Genomic DNA, 17,500 nt, shown 5'->3' on the forward strand with positions numbered 1-17,500 from the left:
ACTTGAAGCCTTTAAACCCGGTAAATGTCACTATGTATTAAACTAACTTGTAATAAAATCCAGTAAAGCCTTTTTTCGATCATTGTTTGTTAAGTAAGAGCTGGGATAATAAGGCCTTTTAATAAATAAGTTCAGAAGCGAGGCTTTTATTCCAAGTGAAACCTACCCCAGACACGCCTGGTTAATTATCTGTTCGTAAAAGGCTTCCGAGGTGTACCATGAGAGAGGGTTTTTTCAGCTGAGGTTAAAAATGTTCCTTGTATGGCAAGTGTATTATACTTTGTGTGTGTGGGGGGGGAGGTGTATTTTTCGGTGTTTTGTTGTTTGTTTGTGTTGGGAAGCAGTGTGTGTGTGTGTGTGTGTGTGTGTGTGTGTGTGTGTGTGTGTATGTGTGTGTGTGTGTGTGTGTGTGTGTGTGTGTGTGTGTGTGTGTGTGTGTGTGTGTGTGTGTATGTGTGTGTGTGTGTGTGTGTGTGTGTGTGTGTGTGTGTGTGTGTGTGTGTGTGTGTGTGTGTATGTGTGTGTGGGTGTGTGTGTGTGTGTGTGCTGGTGTGTGTGTGTGTGTGTGTGTGTGTGTGTGTGTTGGTGTGTGTCACACTCACACACACACACATTCAATCCAGCCAAATGCAAAGTCATTAAGATTGGGGAGGGGCAAAGAAGACCGCAGACAGAGTATAGGCTAGGTGGACAAAGACTACAGACCTCACTCAGGGAGAAAGACCTTGGGGTGACCATAACACCGAGCACATCACCGGAGACACACATCAACCAAATAACTGCTGCAGCATACGGGCGCCTGGCAAACCTGAGAATAGCGTTCCGATACCTTAATAAGGAATCGTTCAAGACACTGTACACTGTGTATGTTAGGCCCATACTGGAGTATGCAGCACCATTCTGGAACCCCACACCTGGTCAAGCACGTCAAGAAGTTAGAGAAAGTACAAAGGTTTGCAACAAGGCTAGTCCCAGAGCTCAAGGGAATGTCGTACGAGGAAAGGTTAAGGGAAATCGGACTGACGACACTGGAGGACAGAAGGGTCAGGGGAGACATGATAACGACATACAAGATACTGCGGGGAATAGACAAGGTGGACAGAGATAGGATGTTCCAGAGAGGGGACACAGGGACAAGGGGTCACAACTGGAAGCTGAAGACTCAGACGAGTCACAGGGACGTTAGGAAGTATTTCTTCAGTCATAGAGTTGTCAGCAAGTGGAATAGCCTAGCAAGTGAAGTAGTGGAGGCAGGAACCATACATAGTTTTAAGAAGAGGTATGACAAAGCTCAGGAAGCAGAGAGAGAGAGGACCAAGTAGCGATCAGTGAAGAGGCGGGGCCAGGAGCTGAGTCTCGACCCCTGCAACCACAATTAGGTGAGTACAATTAGGTGAGTACACATACACACACATACACACACAAACACACATACACACACACACACACACACACACACACACACACACACACACACACACACACACACACACACACACACACACACACATACACACACGTACACACACACACGTAAGATAGCTCTACATAACACTGTTCTAACACCACATAACACTGTTCTAACACCACATAACACTGTTCTAACACCACATAACACTGTTCTAACACCACATAACACTGTTCTAACACCACATAACACTGTTCTAACACCACATAACACTGTTCTAACACCACATAACACTGTTCTGACACCACATAACATTGTTCTGACACTGTCAAAAAGGGGTACCAGTATAAAGCGATCCTTTACTGACAACATTTCGCCCATAGAGTGAGTTTTATCAAGACACAAACACATGTAACTGGGTAAAGAGAGTCAGGTGGGGCATGTTGGGTAGGATGGATATGAGAGGAAACTGCATTAGACACTCCAGAAGCCGGGTACATACCCTCGTCATCTCACCCAGAAAATATACTTTTGAGAGGAGGTACATAGTCCTGCCCATCAGCTCCCTTGCCAAACACTTTTCTAGCATCGTTTCCAATACCTTGTTCCAAGTGTTTATATCTCCACATCGATCATTAACGACATCACCAGTAAGAGACACCACAGGGTTCAATCCTCTGCAGGGGTATACATGATTCCTTGTAATGATTCAACCTTACGTGGGTGAGACAGAGTCCTCCAAACACGTATTTCCGAACACCAGTATGCAGGCAGAACACCGGTACACAGGCAGAACACCAGTACACAGGCAGAACACCTGTGCACAGGCAGAACACCAGTATGCATGTAGAACACCAGTATGCAGGCAGAACACCTGTGCACAGGCAGAACACCAGTATGCAGGCAGAACACCAGTAAGCAGGCAGAACACCTGTACACAGGCAGAACACCTGTGCACAGGCAGAACACCAGTATGCAGGTAGAACACCAGTATGCAGGCAAAACACCTGTGCACAGGCAGAACACCAGTATGCAGGCAGAACACCAGTATGCAGGCAGAACACCTGTGCACAGGCAGAACACCAGTATGCAGGCAGAACACCAGTGCACAGGCAGAACACCTGTACACAGGTAGAACACCTGTGCACAGGCAGAACACCAGTACACAGGCAGAACACCAGTACACAGGCAGAACACCAGTACACAGGCAGAACACCAGTATGCAGGCAGAACACCAGTACACAGGCAGAACACCAGTACACAGGCAGAACACCAGTACACAGGCAGAACACCAGTACGCAGGCAGAACACCAGTACGCAGGCAGAACACCAGAATGCAGGCAGAACACCTGTACACAGGCAGAACACCTGTGCACAGGCAGAACACCTGTGCACAGGCAGAACACCAGTACACAGGCAGAACACCAGAATGCAGGCAGAACACCAGTACGCAGGCAGAACACCAGTATGCAAGCAGAACATCAGTGCACAGGCAGAACACCAGTACGCAGGCAGAACACCAGAATGCAGGCAGAACACCTGTACACAGGCAGAACACCAGTATGCAGGCAGAACACCTGTGCACAGGCAGAACACCAGTACACAGGCAGAACACCAGTATGCAGGCAGAACACCAGTACACAGGCAGAACACCTGTGCACATGCAGAACACCTGTACACAGGCAGAACACCAGTATGCAGGCAGAACACCAGTACACAGGCAGAACACCTGTGCACAGGCAGAACACCAGTACGCAGGCAGAACACCAGTATGCAGGCAGAACACCTGTGCACAGGCAGAACACCAGTACACAGGCAGAACACCAGTACGCAGGCAGAACACCAGAATGCAGGCAGAACACCAGAATGCAGGCAGAACACCAGAATGCAGGCAGAACACCAGAATGCAGGCAGAACACCAGTACGCAGGCAGAACACCAGAATGCAGGCAGAACACCTGTGCACAGGCAGAACACCTGTGCACAGGCAGAACACCAGTACACAGGCAGAACACCAGAATGCAGGCAGAACACCAGTACACAGGCAGAACACCAGTACACAGGCAGAACACCAGAATGCAGGCAGAACACCTGTGCACAGGCAGAACACCAGAATTCAGGCAGAACACTTGTGCACAGGCAGAACACCAGAATGCAGGCAGAACACCAGTACACAGGCAGAACACCAGTACACAGGCAGAACACCAGAATGCAGGCAGAACACCAGTACGCAGGCAGAACACCAGTACGCAGGCAGAACACCTGTACACAAGCAGAACACCTGTACACAGGCAGAACACCAGTACACAGGCAGAACACCAGTACACAGGCAGAACACCAGTACGCAGGCAGAACACCAGTACACAGGCAGAACACCGGTACGCAGGCAGAACACCAGTATGCAGGCAGAACACATGCATGCAGGAAGAACACCGGTACGCAGGCAGAACACCAGTACGCAGGCAGAACACCAGTATGCAGGCAGAACACCAGTACACAGGCAGAACACCAGTACGCAGGCAGAACACCAGTACGCAGGCAGAACACCGGTACGCAGGCAGAACACCAGTACGCAGGCAGAACACCAGTATGCATGCAGAACACCAGTACGCAGGCAGAACACCGGTACGCAGGCAGAACACCAGTACACAGGCAGAACACCAGTACGCAGGCAGAACACCAGTATGTAGGCAGAACACCTGTACGCAGGCAGAACACCAGTATGTAGGCAGAACACCTGTACACAGGCAGAACACCAGTATGCAGGAAGAACACCTGTATGCATGAAGAACACCGGTACGCAGGCAGAACATCAGTACGCAGGCAGAACACCAGTATGCAGGAAGAACACCGGTACGCAGGCAGAACATCAGTACGCAGGCAGAACACCTATACGTAGGCAGAACACCAGTATGCAGGCAGAACACCAGTATGCAGGCAGAACACCAGTAGGCAGGCAGAACACCAGTATGCAAGCAGAACATCAGTACACAGGCAGAACACCAGTACACAGGCAGAACACCAGTACGCAGGCAGAACACCAGTATGCAAGCAGAACATCAGTACACAGGCAGAACACCAGTACGCAGGCAGAACACCAGTGTGCAGGCAGAACACCAGTATGAAGGCAGAACACCTGTAAGCAGGCAGAACACCAGTATGCAGGTAGAACATCAGTGAGCAGGAAGAACACCTGTACGCAGGCAGAACACCAGTATGCAGGTAGAACATCAGTGAGCAGGAAGAACACCTGTACGCAGGCAGAACACCAGTATGCAGGCAGAACACCAGTATGAAGGCAGAACACCAGTATGAAGGCAGAACACCAGTATGCTGGCAGAACACCAGAATGCTGGCAGAACATCAGTACGCAGGAAGAACATCTGTACGCAGGCAGAACACCAGTATGCTTGCAGAACACCAGTATACAGGCAGAACACCAGTATGCTGGCAGAACACCAGTATGCTGGCAGAACACCAGTATGAAGGCAGAACACCAGTACGCAGGCAGAACACCTGTACGCAGGCAGAACACCAGTATGCTTGCAGAACACCAGTATACAGGCAGAACACCAGTATACAGGCAGAACACCAGTATGCTGGCAGAACACCAGTATGAAGGCAGAACACCAGTACGCAGGCAGAACACCTGTATGCAGGCAGAACACCAGTATGCAGGCAGAACACCTGTACACAGGCAGAACACCAGTACTCAGGCAGAATACCAGTATGCAGGCAGAACACCTGTATGCAGGCAGAACACCAGTATGCAGGCAGAACACCTGTATGCAGGAAGAACACCGGTACGCAGGTAGAACACCAGTATGCAGGCAGAACACCTATACGCAGGCAGAACACCAGTATGCAGGCAGAACACCAGTATGCAGGCAGAACACCAGTATGCAGGCAGAACACCAGTATGCAGGCAGAACACCAGTATGCAGGCAGAACACCAGTATGCAGGCAGAACACCAGTATGCAGGCAGAACACCAGTATGCAGGCAGAACACCAGTATGCAGGTAGAACACCAGTATGCAGGCAGAACATCAGTATGCAGGCAGAACACCTATACGCAGGCAGAACACCAGTATGCAGGCAGAACACCAGTATGCAGGCAGAACACCAGTATGCAGGCAGAACACCAGTATGCAGGCAGAACACCAGTATGCAGGCAGAACACCAGTATGTAGGCAGAACACCTGTACGCAGGCAGAACACCAGTATGTAGGTAGAACACCTGTACACAGGCAGAACACCAGTATGCAGGCAGAACACCAGTATGCAGGCATAACACCGGTACGCAGGCAGAACACCAGTATGCAGGCAGAACACCAGTATGCAGGAAGAACACCGGTACGCAGGCAGAACACCAGTATGCAGGCAGAACACCAGTATGCAGGCAGAACACCAGTATGCAGGCAGAACACCGGTACACAAGAAGAACATCAGTACGCAGGCAGAACACCTGTACGCAGGCAGAACACCAGTATGCAGGCATAACATCAGTGCACAGACAGAACACATTTACGCAGGCAGAACACCAGTACACAGGCAGAACACCACTACTCAGGCAGAGGACCAGTACGCAGGCAGAACACCAGTACACAGGCAGAACACCAGTACACAGGCAGAACACCACTACTCAGGCAGAACATCAGTACGCAGGCAGAACACCAGTACACAGGCAGAACACCACTACTCAGGCAGAACACCAGTACGCAGGCAGGTCGAACGATTTAAGGAACGCTTGTGTTCTACGCCGCAACTTTCAGTCATCAATCATCTGTATATCCAACTATTTCAACCAGACCAACGGCTTCTACAACATACCTGAACCCTTTGCCAGGAAACCTTGCCATGGGTAACCTACACATAACATACACACAAGCCCGTCCAGTGCAGATTGCTGCAGATTCTGAGTGCACGCAGGAAGAAGCCTATAATTACACCACGTTTGGTTTTGGTGCACTTAGAATCTGCAGCAATGAGTTTCTTGAAGAAGAATGCACGATAATTGAACAAGTATTTTCTAAACTCCACTATCCTCGTCACTGCATCAGAGACTGCAGACGACGGGCATTAAACATCTTCAACACACCCAGAGAAGACACTGCCGAGAAGAGATACATAGTCCTCCCCACCAACTCCATTGCCAAACACGTTTCCAACATCTTTTCCAATACCTCATTCCAAGTATCTACCTCCACAACCACGACCATCAAGGATATTACCAGTGATAGACAGGACAAGCTTCCACCCTCTGCAGGGGTATACATAATCCCTTGTAATGACTGCAACAAGTTATACGTGGGCGAAACATCAAGGGACCTCCAAACACGTATTTCAGAACACCAATACGCAAGCAGGTCTGACGACACAAGGAATGCCTGTGTACAACACCGTAATTCACACAACCACTTGATAAACTACAGAAACTCAAGACTTATCGCCACAGAAGACAACACTTAATACCGAAGAATCCTGGAATCATCACTTATTTCTATATCCGACAACTTCAACCAGAATAGTGGCTTCTATAACATAGCTGAACCACTTGCCAAGAAACTTCTTCATCGCTATCCCACATAAGAACACAGGAATGGAAGAACACTGTAGAAGGTCTGCTCCCAAACTTATCCAATCTCCTTTCCAAGCTACCCAAGATTTTAGACAATATAACCCCACTCAGTACATCATCAGATGCAGCATTCTCCACCTGACCTCAGCATTCTGAACCTGACTATAAATACTCGCGTCCCTTCCACCCCAGGTAGATCTGTTTGTGACTTGAAAAAGCCCACTGTGTGGGCGAAACGTAGTCAATAAAGGATCACATTATACTGCATATGTGTTTATATTTCCATTGTGTCGGTATTTTATACCATTTATTTCCACAACCTACCCAACATTCTCGCTCGTCCAGTGCAGGTCCGTCTCAAATACAGCCTACCCAACATTTTCGTCCGTCCAGTGCAGGTCCGTCTCAGATACAACCTATCCAACATTCTTCACCTGACTCTTACACTATGTTCCAAAGACTTCTGTCAGACATTGGGTGTTCGACACACTTCCAGAGAATCTCCTGAATCGTCTTGGCACTCTGGCTGCGGCCTGAGTGCCAAGACTGGCTCAAATGGAATTGAAAGACTCACTGCACCCTTGTCATAGGGCTGCCCCTGTCAGAGGGCTGCCCCCACCATAGGGCTGCCCCCGTCATAGGGCTGCCCCCGTCATAGGGCTGCCCCCATCATAGGGCTGCCCCCGTCATACGGCTGCCCCCGTCATACGGCTGCCCCCGTCATACGGCTGCCCCTGTCATACGGCTGCCCCCACCATTCGGCTGCCCCCGTCATACGGCTGCCCCGTCATACAGCTGCCCCCGTCATAGGGCTGTAAAGGGTACTCCACTTGACACAAAGATGGCTCACCATGCCCCTGTCATAGGGCTGTAAACGGCTCTACACTTATACAAACTCCGACATTCCTTCGCGAGTCACTGTTGAGTCACCACATTGAGAAGACCTGGACCAGAGCCCTTCCTGAAGACCTGAACCTGGACCCGTCCTGACGACCTGTACCTGGACCCGTCCTGGCCAACCTACATGAATGCGTAGATGTGTTTACGACTGGATAAGTCCCACTGTGTGGGAGTAACGTTATCGAGCAGCATACGTCGCATCATTGTAGAAACCTTTCTCCCTCGGGAGCCAGAGACGGGTCATCGCAAGATTGAGACCCGTGCCAGGACTACGGTCTTGGCGAACATTATACATACGAGTAACGTTATCAATAAAGGGTCACGTTCTACATTTGTGTCTATTATCATTCGTAACATCACAGAACACTGGAAATATAAACACATATGCAGTATAATGTGATCCTTTACTGACAACGTTTCGCCCACACAGTGGGCTTTTTCAAGTCACAAACAGATCTGTTTGTGAACATTAAAATGGTATAAAATACCGACAGGTTGTTAGGTAAGACACATATGCAACAGTTAGGTATCTTTATTTCGAAACGTTTCGCCTACACAGTAAGCTTCTTCAGTCGAGTACAGAAAAGTTGATAGAAGCAGAAGATACTTGAAGACGATGTAATCAGTCCATCACCCTTAAAGTTTTGAGGTGGTCAGTCCCTCAGTCTGGAGAAGAGCATTGTTCCATAGTCTGAAACAATATTGTTTCAGACTATGGAACGATATTGTTTCCTACTATGGAACAATACTCTTCTCCAGACTGAGGGACTGACAACCTCAAAACTTTAAGGGTGATGGACTGATTACATCGTCTTCAAGTATCTTCTGCTTCTATCAACTTTTCTGTACTCGACTGAAGAAGCTTACTGTGTAGGCGAAACGTTTCGAAATAAAGATACCTAACTGTTGCATATGTGTCTTACCTAACAGATCTGTTTGTGACTTGAAAAAGCCCACTGTGTGGGCGAAACGTTGTCAGTAAAGGATCACATTATACTGCATATGTGTTTATATTTCCACTGTGTCGGTATTTTATACCATTTATTTCCATCACAGAACACTGTTCTAACATCACAGAACACTGTTCTAGCATCACAGAACACTGTTCTAGCATCATAGAACACTGTTCTAGCATCACAGAACACTGTTCTAGCATCACAGAACACTGTTCTAGCATCATAGAACACTGTTCTAGCATCACAGAACACTGTTCTAGCATCACAGAACACTGTTCTAGCATCATAGAACACTGTTCTAGCATCACAGAACACTGTTATAGCATCACAGAACACTGTTCTAGCATCACAGAACACTGTTCTAGCATCACAGAACACTGTTCTAACATCACAGAACACTGTTCTAACATCACAGAACACTGTTCTAGCATCACAGAACACTGTTCTAGCACCACAGAAGACTGTTCTAGCATCACAGAACACTGTTCTAGCATCACAGAACACTGTTCTAGCATCACAGAACACTGTTCTAGCATCACAGAACACTGTTCTAACAACACATAACACTGTTCTAGCATCACAGAACACTGTTCTAGCATCACAGAACACTGTTCTAACATCACAGAACACTGTTCTAGCATCACAGAACACTGTTCTAGCATCACAGAACACTGTTCTAGCATCACAGAACACTGTTCTAGCATCACAGAGCACTGTTCTAGCATCACAGAACACTGTTCTAGCATCACAGAACACTGTTATAACATCACAGAACACTGTTCTAACATCACAGAACACTTGTAACATCACAGAACACTGTTCTAACATCACAGAACACTTGTAACATCACAGAACACTGTTCTAACATCACAGAACACTTGTAACATCACAGAACACTGTTCTAACATCACAGAACACTGCTACAGAACACCGTTCTAACGCTACAGAACACTTCTGACATTACAGAACACTACTCTATTACAGAACACTGTTCTAACATTACAGAACACTGCTACAGAACACTGTTCTCACCATACAGAACACTTTTCTCGCCCTACAGAACATTACATAACACTGTTTTCACCCTAGAGAGCACTACATAACTGTTCTCACCATACAGAACACTACATAAGGCTGTTCTCACCCTACAAAATAGTACGGAAGGTTGTTCTCACTCTACAGAACACTACAGAAGGTTGTTCTCACCCTACAAAATAGTACGGAAGGTTGTTCTCACTCTACAGAACACTACATAAGGCTGTTCTCACCCTACAAAATAGTACGGAAGGTTGTTCTCACTGTACAGAACACTACAGAAGGTTGTTCTCACCCTACAAAATAGTACGGAAGGTTGTTCTCACTCTACAGAACACTACAGAAGGTTGTTCTCACCCTACAAAATAGTACGGAAGGTTGTTCTCACTCTACAGAACACTACATAAGGCTGTTCTCACCCTACAAAATAGTACGGAAGGTTGTTCTCACTGTACAGAACACTACAGAAGGTTGTTCTCACCCTACAAAATAGTACGGAAGGTTGTTCTCACTGTACAGAACACTACAGAAGGTTGTTCTCACCCTACAAAATAGTACGGAAGGTTGTTCTCACTCTACAGAACACTACATAAGGCTGTTCTCACCCTACAAAATAGTACGGAAGGTTGTTCTCACTCTACAGAACACTACAGAAGGTTGTTCTCACCCTACAAAATAGTACGGAAGGTTGTTCTCACCCTACAAAACACTACGGGAGGTTGTGGTGAATGGTTTCGAAAACCGACAAGTTGAAGAGTTGAGACACTTATGCAACACATGGGAATCTTTATTGAAGAAACGTTTCGCCACACAGTGGCTTCATCAGTTTAATACAAAGTAGAAAAGGGTAAGGAGAGTAGAAGTTTGAGGTAATCAGTCCCTCAACCTGTCTGTCAGACACTGCAACATCATGGGATCTTGGTACAAAGACTTCAACGTTTGCCCAACCTTTGGACGACGACCTACTTACACTAGTGGCAGGTCCCACTGTGATCCCGCCGCCTCCTGCTACTTACACTAGTGGCAGGTCCCACTGTGATCCCGCCTCCTCCTGCTACTTACACTAGTGGCAGGTCCCACTGTGATCCCGCCGCCTCCTGCTACTTACACTAGTGGCAGGTCCCACTGTGATCCCGCCTCCTCCTGCTACTTACACTAGTGGCAGGTCCCACTGTGATCCCGCCTCCTCCTGCTACTTACACTAGTGGCAGGTCCCACTGTGATCCCGCCTCCTCCTGCTACTTACACTAGTGGCAGGTCCCACTGTGATCCCGCCTCCTCCTGCTACTTACACTAGTGGCAGGTCCCACTGTGATCCCGCCTCCTCCTGCTACTTACACTAGTGGCAGGTCCCACTGTGATCCCGCCTCCTCCTGCTACTTACACTAGTGGCAGGTCCCACTGTGATCCCGCCTCCTCCTGCTACTTACACTAGTGGCAGGTCCCACTGTGATCCCGCCTCCTCCTGCTACTTACACTAGTGGCAGGTCCCACTGTGATCCCGCCTCCTCCTGCTACTTACACTAGTGGCAGGTCCCACTGTGATCCCGCCTCCTCCTGCTACTTACACTAGTGGCAGGTCCCACTGTGATCCCGCCTCCTCCTGCTACTTACACTAGTGGCAGGTCCCACTGTGATCCCGCCGCCTCCTGCTACTTACACTAGTGGCAGGTCCCACTGTGATCCCGCCTCCTCCTGCTACTTACACTAGTGGCAGGTCCCACTGTGATCCCGCCTCCTCCTGCTACTTACACTAGTGGCAGGTCCCACTGTGATCCCGCCTCCTCCTGCTACTTACACTAGTGGCAGGTCCCACTGTGATCCCGCCTCCTCCTGCTACTTACACTAGTGGCAGGTCCCACTGTGATCCCGCCTCCTCCTGCTACTTACACTAGTGGCAGGTCCCACTGTGATCCCGCCTCCTCCTGCTACTTACACTAGTGGCAGGTCCCACTGTGATCCCGCCTCCTCCTGCTACTTACACTAGTGGCAGGTCCCACTGTGATCCCGCCTCCTCCTGCTACTTACACTAGTGGCAGGTCCCACTGTGATCCCGCCTCCTCCTGCTACTTACACTAGTGGCAGGTCCCACTGTGATCCCGCCTCCTCCTGCTACTTACACTAGTGGCAGGTCCCACTGTGATCCCGCCTCCTCCTGCTACTTACACTAGTGGCAGGTCCCACTGTGATCCCGCCTCCTCCTGCTACTTACACTAGTGGCAGGTCCCACTGTGATCCCGCCTCCTCCTGCTACTTACACTAGTGGCAGGTCCCACTGTGATCCCGCCTCCTCCTACTACTTACACTAGTGGCAGGTCCCACTGTGATCCCGCCTCCTCCTGCTACTTACACTAGTGGCAGGTCCCACTGTGATCCCGCCTCCTCCTGCTTCAACTCGTATCACCGCAGTATATAAGCCACCTCTCTGGCCCTATGCTGCACTCCCTCGTGGGTCCTTACCTGTGAGTCCTGATCTGATCTGATCTATGCTGCACTCCCTCGTGGGTCCTTACCTGTGAGTCCTGATCTGATCTGATCTATGCTGCACTCCGTCGTGGGTCCTTACCTGTGAGTCCTGATCTGATCTGATCTATGCTGCACTCCCTCGTGGGTCCTTACCTGTGAGTCCTGATCTGATCTGATCTATGCTGCACTCCCTCGTGGGTCCTTACCTGTGAGTCCTGATCTGATCTGATCTTTTTAAGAGTTCGACTCATTCTATGTCGTCTTCGTCATTGTTTATCCAGGCTTAGCAGTTGGGTCTAGTCCGGACTCTTCTCTCTTCGACTCAAGACATTCCTCTCACCATCAATTCTTCGCACTGTCCCCACTTGCCCCTCGCCCCTCGTGGGTCCTTACCTGTGAGTCCTGATCTGATCTGATCTATGCTGCACTTCCTACAAGAGTGATGGACTGAACACATCGTTTCCAGGTTGAGGGACTGATTACCTCGAACTTCTCCTCTCCTCAACCATTTCTACTTTGTATTGGACTGATGAAGCCACTGTGTGGCGAAACGATTCTTCAATAAAGATTCCCATGTGTTGCATAAGTGTCTTAATTCTTCACTACGGAAGGTTGTTCTCACTCTACAAAACTCTACGGAAGGTTGTTCTCACTCTACAAAACTCTACGGAAGGTTGTTCTCACTCTACAAAACTCTACGGAAGGTTGTTCTCACTCTACAAAACTCTACGGAAGGTTGTTCTCACTTTACAAAACTCTACGGAAGGTTGTTCTCACTCTACAAAACTCTACAGAAGGTTGTTCTCACTCTACAAAACTCTACGGAAGGTTGTTCTCACTCTACAAAACTCTACGGAAGGTTGTTCTCACTCTACAAAACTCTACGGAAGGTTGTTCTCACTCTACAAAACTCTATGGAAGGTTGTTCTCACTCTACAAAACTCTACGGAAGGTTGTTCTCACTCTACAAAACTCTACGGAAGGTTGTTCTCACTCTACAAAACTCTACGGAAGGTTGTTCTCACTCTACAAAACTCTACGGAAGGTTGTTCTCACTCTACAAAACTCTACGGAAGGTTGTTCTCACCCTACAGAACACTACAGAAGGCTGTTCTCACCCTACAGAACACTACAGAAGGTTGTTCTCACCCTACAGAACACTACAGAAGGCTGTTCTCACCCTACAGAACACTACAGAAGGTTGTTCTCACCCTACAGAACACTACACAAGGCTGTTCTCACCCTACAGAACACTACAGAAGGCTGTTCTCACCCTACAGAACACTACAGAAGGCTGTTCTCACCCTACAGAACACTACACAAGGCTGTTCTTACCCTACAGAACACTACAGAAGGCTGTTCTCACCCTACAGAACACTACACAAGGCTGTTCTTACCCTACAGAACACTACAGAAGGCTGTTCTTACCCTACAGAAGAGATGGTTGTGTAGGTAAACACACAGACCGATGGCTGAGTGCTCAGGAATTTCTTCGGTTGACTCCGTGACTAATTTTTTTAAGTAATCCCTTTCTCTCACTGCCACAAAATCTCCAGAAATCCTCCTCTTCTTATAGGGAAGAAATCCCAAGAAATCTCCAGAAATCCTCCTCTTCTTACAGGGAAGAAATCCCAAGAAATCTCCAGAAATCCCCTCTTCTTATAAGGCCGAAATCTCCAGAAATCCTCCTCTTCTTATAGGGAAGAAATCCCAAGAAATCTCCAGAAATCCTCCTCTTCTTACAGGGAAGAAATCCCAAGAAATCTCCAGAAATCCCCTCTTCTTATAAGGCCGAAATCTCCAGAAATCCCCTTATTCTTATAGGGATGAAATCCCCAGAAATTATGTTCTTATGGGAAAGAAATCCTCGGAAATCTCTTGCTCTTACGGGGAAGAAAATTTCCCCAAAAATCCCCTCTTCTTACAGGGAGGAAATCTCTAGAAATCCCCTAATCTTACGGGAAATAAATCTCCAGAAATCCCCTTGGTTTTAAAAGCAGCACTTGTCACAAACACAATCAACACCCACAATCCTCTTCACAATCGCAAAATCAACTCGTCATTGCGTTTCAGGAGAGAATTTCAGTGTTGATGGAGGAGCCTGAAGGAACCTTGAGGAGCCTGGAGGAACCTGGAGGATCCGGGAAGAACCAGGAGAAGCCTGAAGGAGGCTGGAGGAGCCTGGAGGAGGCTGGAGGGACCTGGAGGAACCTGGAGGCGCCTGGAAGAACCTGGAGGAGCCGGGAAGAACCTGGAGGATCCGGGAAGAACCAGGAGAAGCCTGAAGGAGGCTGGAGGAGCCTGGAGGAGCCTGGAGGAGGCTGGAGGGACCTGGAGGAACCTGGAGGCGCCTGGAAGAACCTGGAGGAGCCGGGAAGAACCTGGAGGAGCCTGAAGGAGCCTGGAGGAGGCTGGAGGAGCCTGGAAGAGGCTGGAGGAACCTAGAGGAACCTGGAGGACCCTGGAGGAACCTAGAGGAGTCTGGAGGAGCCGGGAAGAACCTGGAGTAGCCTGAAACCTGGAGTAGCCTGGAGGAGGCGGGAGGACCGGTGGAGCGCGCGTCCGATCTGGCTGAAGAACTGAAGCTGAGAACCCCTGGGCCAGAGTGTGCTAGCCTTATATACCTCGGTGTCTCTGGCAGCCCAGCCAGTTGCCACACCTCGCTGGAAGATAATTACCATGTTTACTATCAAGTTGTGAGGTGTTTTGAGAGAGAGAGAGAGAGAGAGAGAGAGAGAGAGAGAGAGAGAGAGAGAGAGAGAGAGAGAAAGGAGAAAGAGCGAGGTGTGAAAGAGAGAGAAAGAGAGAGAGAGAGAGGGAGAGAGAGAGAGACAGACAGACAGAGATTTTTAAACTTCCTCAAATTATCATGCATAATTACTGATAATAACCCAACCTAATTATCCTTGAAATTATATTATAATAGTAATAATTCCCTATAATTCCAGCCCAGAAATTATTATGTATATTCACGTACATGTACACTTACAGACATGCACATGTACACTAACACGCACACACACGTAAACGTACAGACACACACGCACATGTACACTTAAAGGTACACACTCAGTATTATTTATACACTGTATGATTGTTTGTCGCCTCTCTCTCTCTCTCTCTCTCTCTCTCTCTCTCTCTCTCTCTCTCTCTCTCTCTCTCTCTCTCTCTCTCTCTCTCTCTCTCTCTCTCTCTCTCTCTCTATTTCTATCTATCTATCTATCTATCTATCTATCTATCTATCTATCTATCTATCCATCCATCCATCTATCTATCTATCTATCTATCTATCTATCTATCTATCTATCTATCTATCTATCTATCTATCTATCTATCTATCCACCTATTTATCTATATATATATATATACATATATATATATATATATATGTATATATATATATATATATATATATATATATATATATATATATATATATATGTCTATCCATCTATCTATCTCTCTCTGTAGTGTTGCAAGAGTGAGATTAATTGACCGATATGTTGCACACTTGATTGCAAGCAATGATGGGAGAGAAAGAGAACGAGAGAGAAAGAGAGAGAAAGAGAGAGAGAGAGAGAGAGAGAGAGAGAGAGAGAGAGAGAGAGAGAGAGAGAGAGAGAGAGAGAGAGAGAGAGAGAGAGAGAGAGAGAGGTTACAGTGAAGGATGACTGCGCATTGACAGGATGGGAAGGATAGATGAAGTGTATTAATCGATAGATGAGCGGATAGATGGAGGATACACCTGGTGTATATACATCGCAAACTTGCGATGTATATACAGTCGTGGTAGAGCGAATTCAAGGCCTATGTACTGCGAGACGTTTCGCCCACACCGTAGGCTTCGTCAGTGTAACTCAGAGAGCTGAATGACATCAGTCTGTCTTCAGGGGGATCAGTCCCTCACTACCTCCCAGTGTATATACACTGGTATATACATTCAGATGTATATATATATACATTTAAACAATACTTTTCTTAAAAATAAAAAAAAATCCAGATTTTTATTGATCGATGCGGAAAAAAATCGATATTTTCGAGAATTTGGAAATAATTATTTAAGTCAAAATTTATTTATTATGAAAAAGACAATTCAAAAAAATATTTCTTTTAACTGGGAGAACCGAATGATATTTTAAGGTTCAGGTCAGAAGGGAAGAGGCATGGGTTTCATCCTGGGGGCGGGGTGAGCATTCTCCTCATATCTGCTGTCACTGTTCACCTAGCAGTAAGTAGGTACCTGGGTGTTAGTCACCTTACACCTGCTGTCACTGTTCACCTAGCAGTAAGTAGGTACCTGGGTGTTAATCACCTTACACCTGCTGTCACTGTTCATCTAGCAGTAAGTAGGTACCTGGGTGTTCGTCACCTTACACCTGCTGTCACTGTTCACCTAGCAGTAAGTAGGTACCTGGGTGTTCGTCACCTTACACCTGCTGTCACTGTTCACCTAGCAGTAAGTAGGTACCTGGGTGTTAGTCACCTTACACCTGCTGTCACTGTTCACCTAGCAGTAAGTAGGTACCTGGGTGTTAATCACCTTACACCTGCTGTCACTGTTCATCTAGCAGTAAGTAGGTACCTGGGTGTTCGTCACCTTACACCTGCTGTCACTGTTCACCTAGCAGTAAGTAGGTACCTGGGTGTTCGTCACCTTACACCTGCTGTCACTGTTCACCTAGCAGTAAGTAGGTACCTGGGTGTTAGTCACCTTACACCTGCTGTCACTGTTCACCCAGTAGTAAGTAGGTACCTGGGTGTTAGTCACCTTACACCTGCTGTCACTGTTCACCCAGTAGTAAGTAGGTACCTGAGTGTTAGTCACCTTACACCTGTTATCGCTGTTCACCTAGCAGTAAGTAGGTACCTGGGTGTTAGTCACCTTACACCTGCTGCCACTGCTCACCTAGCAGTATGTAGGTACCTGGGTGTTAGTCACCTTACACCTGCTGTCACTGTTCACCTAGCAGTAAGTAGGTACCTGGGTGTTAATCACCTTACACCTGCTGTCACTGTTCACCTAGCAGTAAGTAGGTACCTTGGTGTTAGTCACCTTACACCTGCTGTCACTGTTCACCTAACAGTAAGTAGGTACCTGGGTGTTAGTCACCTTACACACACACACCACTCCCCTACACGTAGGTCAACAGAAATAAC

At 47.7% G+C, this 17,500-nt stretch overlaps 1 protein-coding gene across 2 annotated transcripts in view; it reads right to left on the bottom strand.

Moving 5' to 3' along the window:
- LOC128706299 (ras-related protein Rap-2b-like) overlaps positions 1 to 17,500 on the bottom strand; it is a 53,166-nt gene that overhangs the window by 25,724 nt on the left and 9,942 nt on the right. The window contains exon 1 of one of the 2 annotated variants that reach the window (XM_070104625.1): positions 13,772 to 14,964. The exons of the other annotated variant lie outside the window; for it this stretch is intronic. The gene's annotated coding sequence lies outside the window, so the exon portion shown is untranslated. Of the gene's footprint in view, positions 1 to 13,771; positions 14,965 to 17,500 lie in introns of those variants that run through there. 2 annotated transcript variants of the gene reach the window in all.

Source organism: Cherax quadricarinatus, chromosome 93 (assembly GCF_038502225.1).
Source record: "Cherax quadricarinatus isolate ZL_2023a chromosome 93, ASM3850222v1, whole genome shotgun sequence".
Lineage (NCBI taxonomy): Eukaryota > Metazoa > Arthropoda > Malacostraca > Decapoda > Parastacidae > Cherax > Cherax quadricarinatus.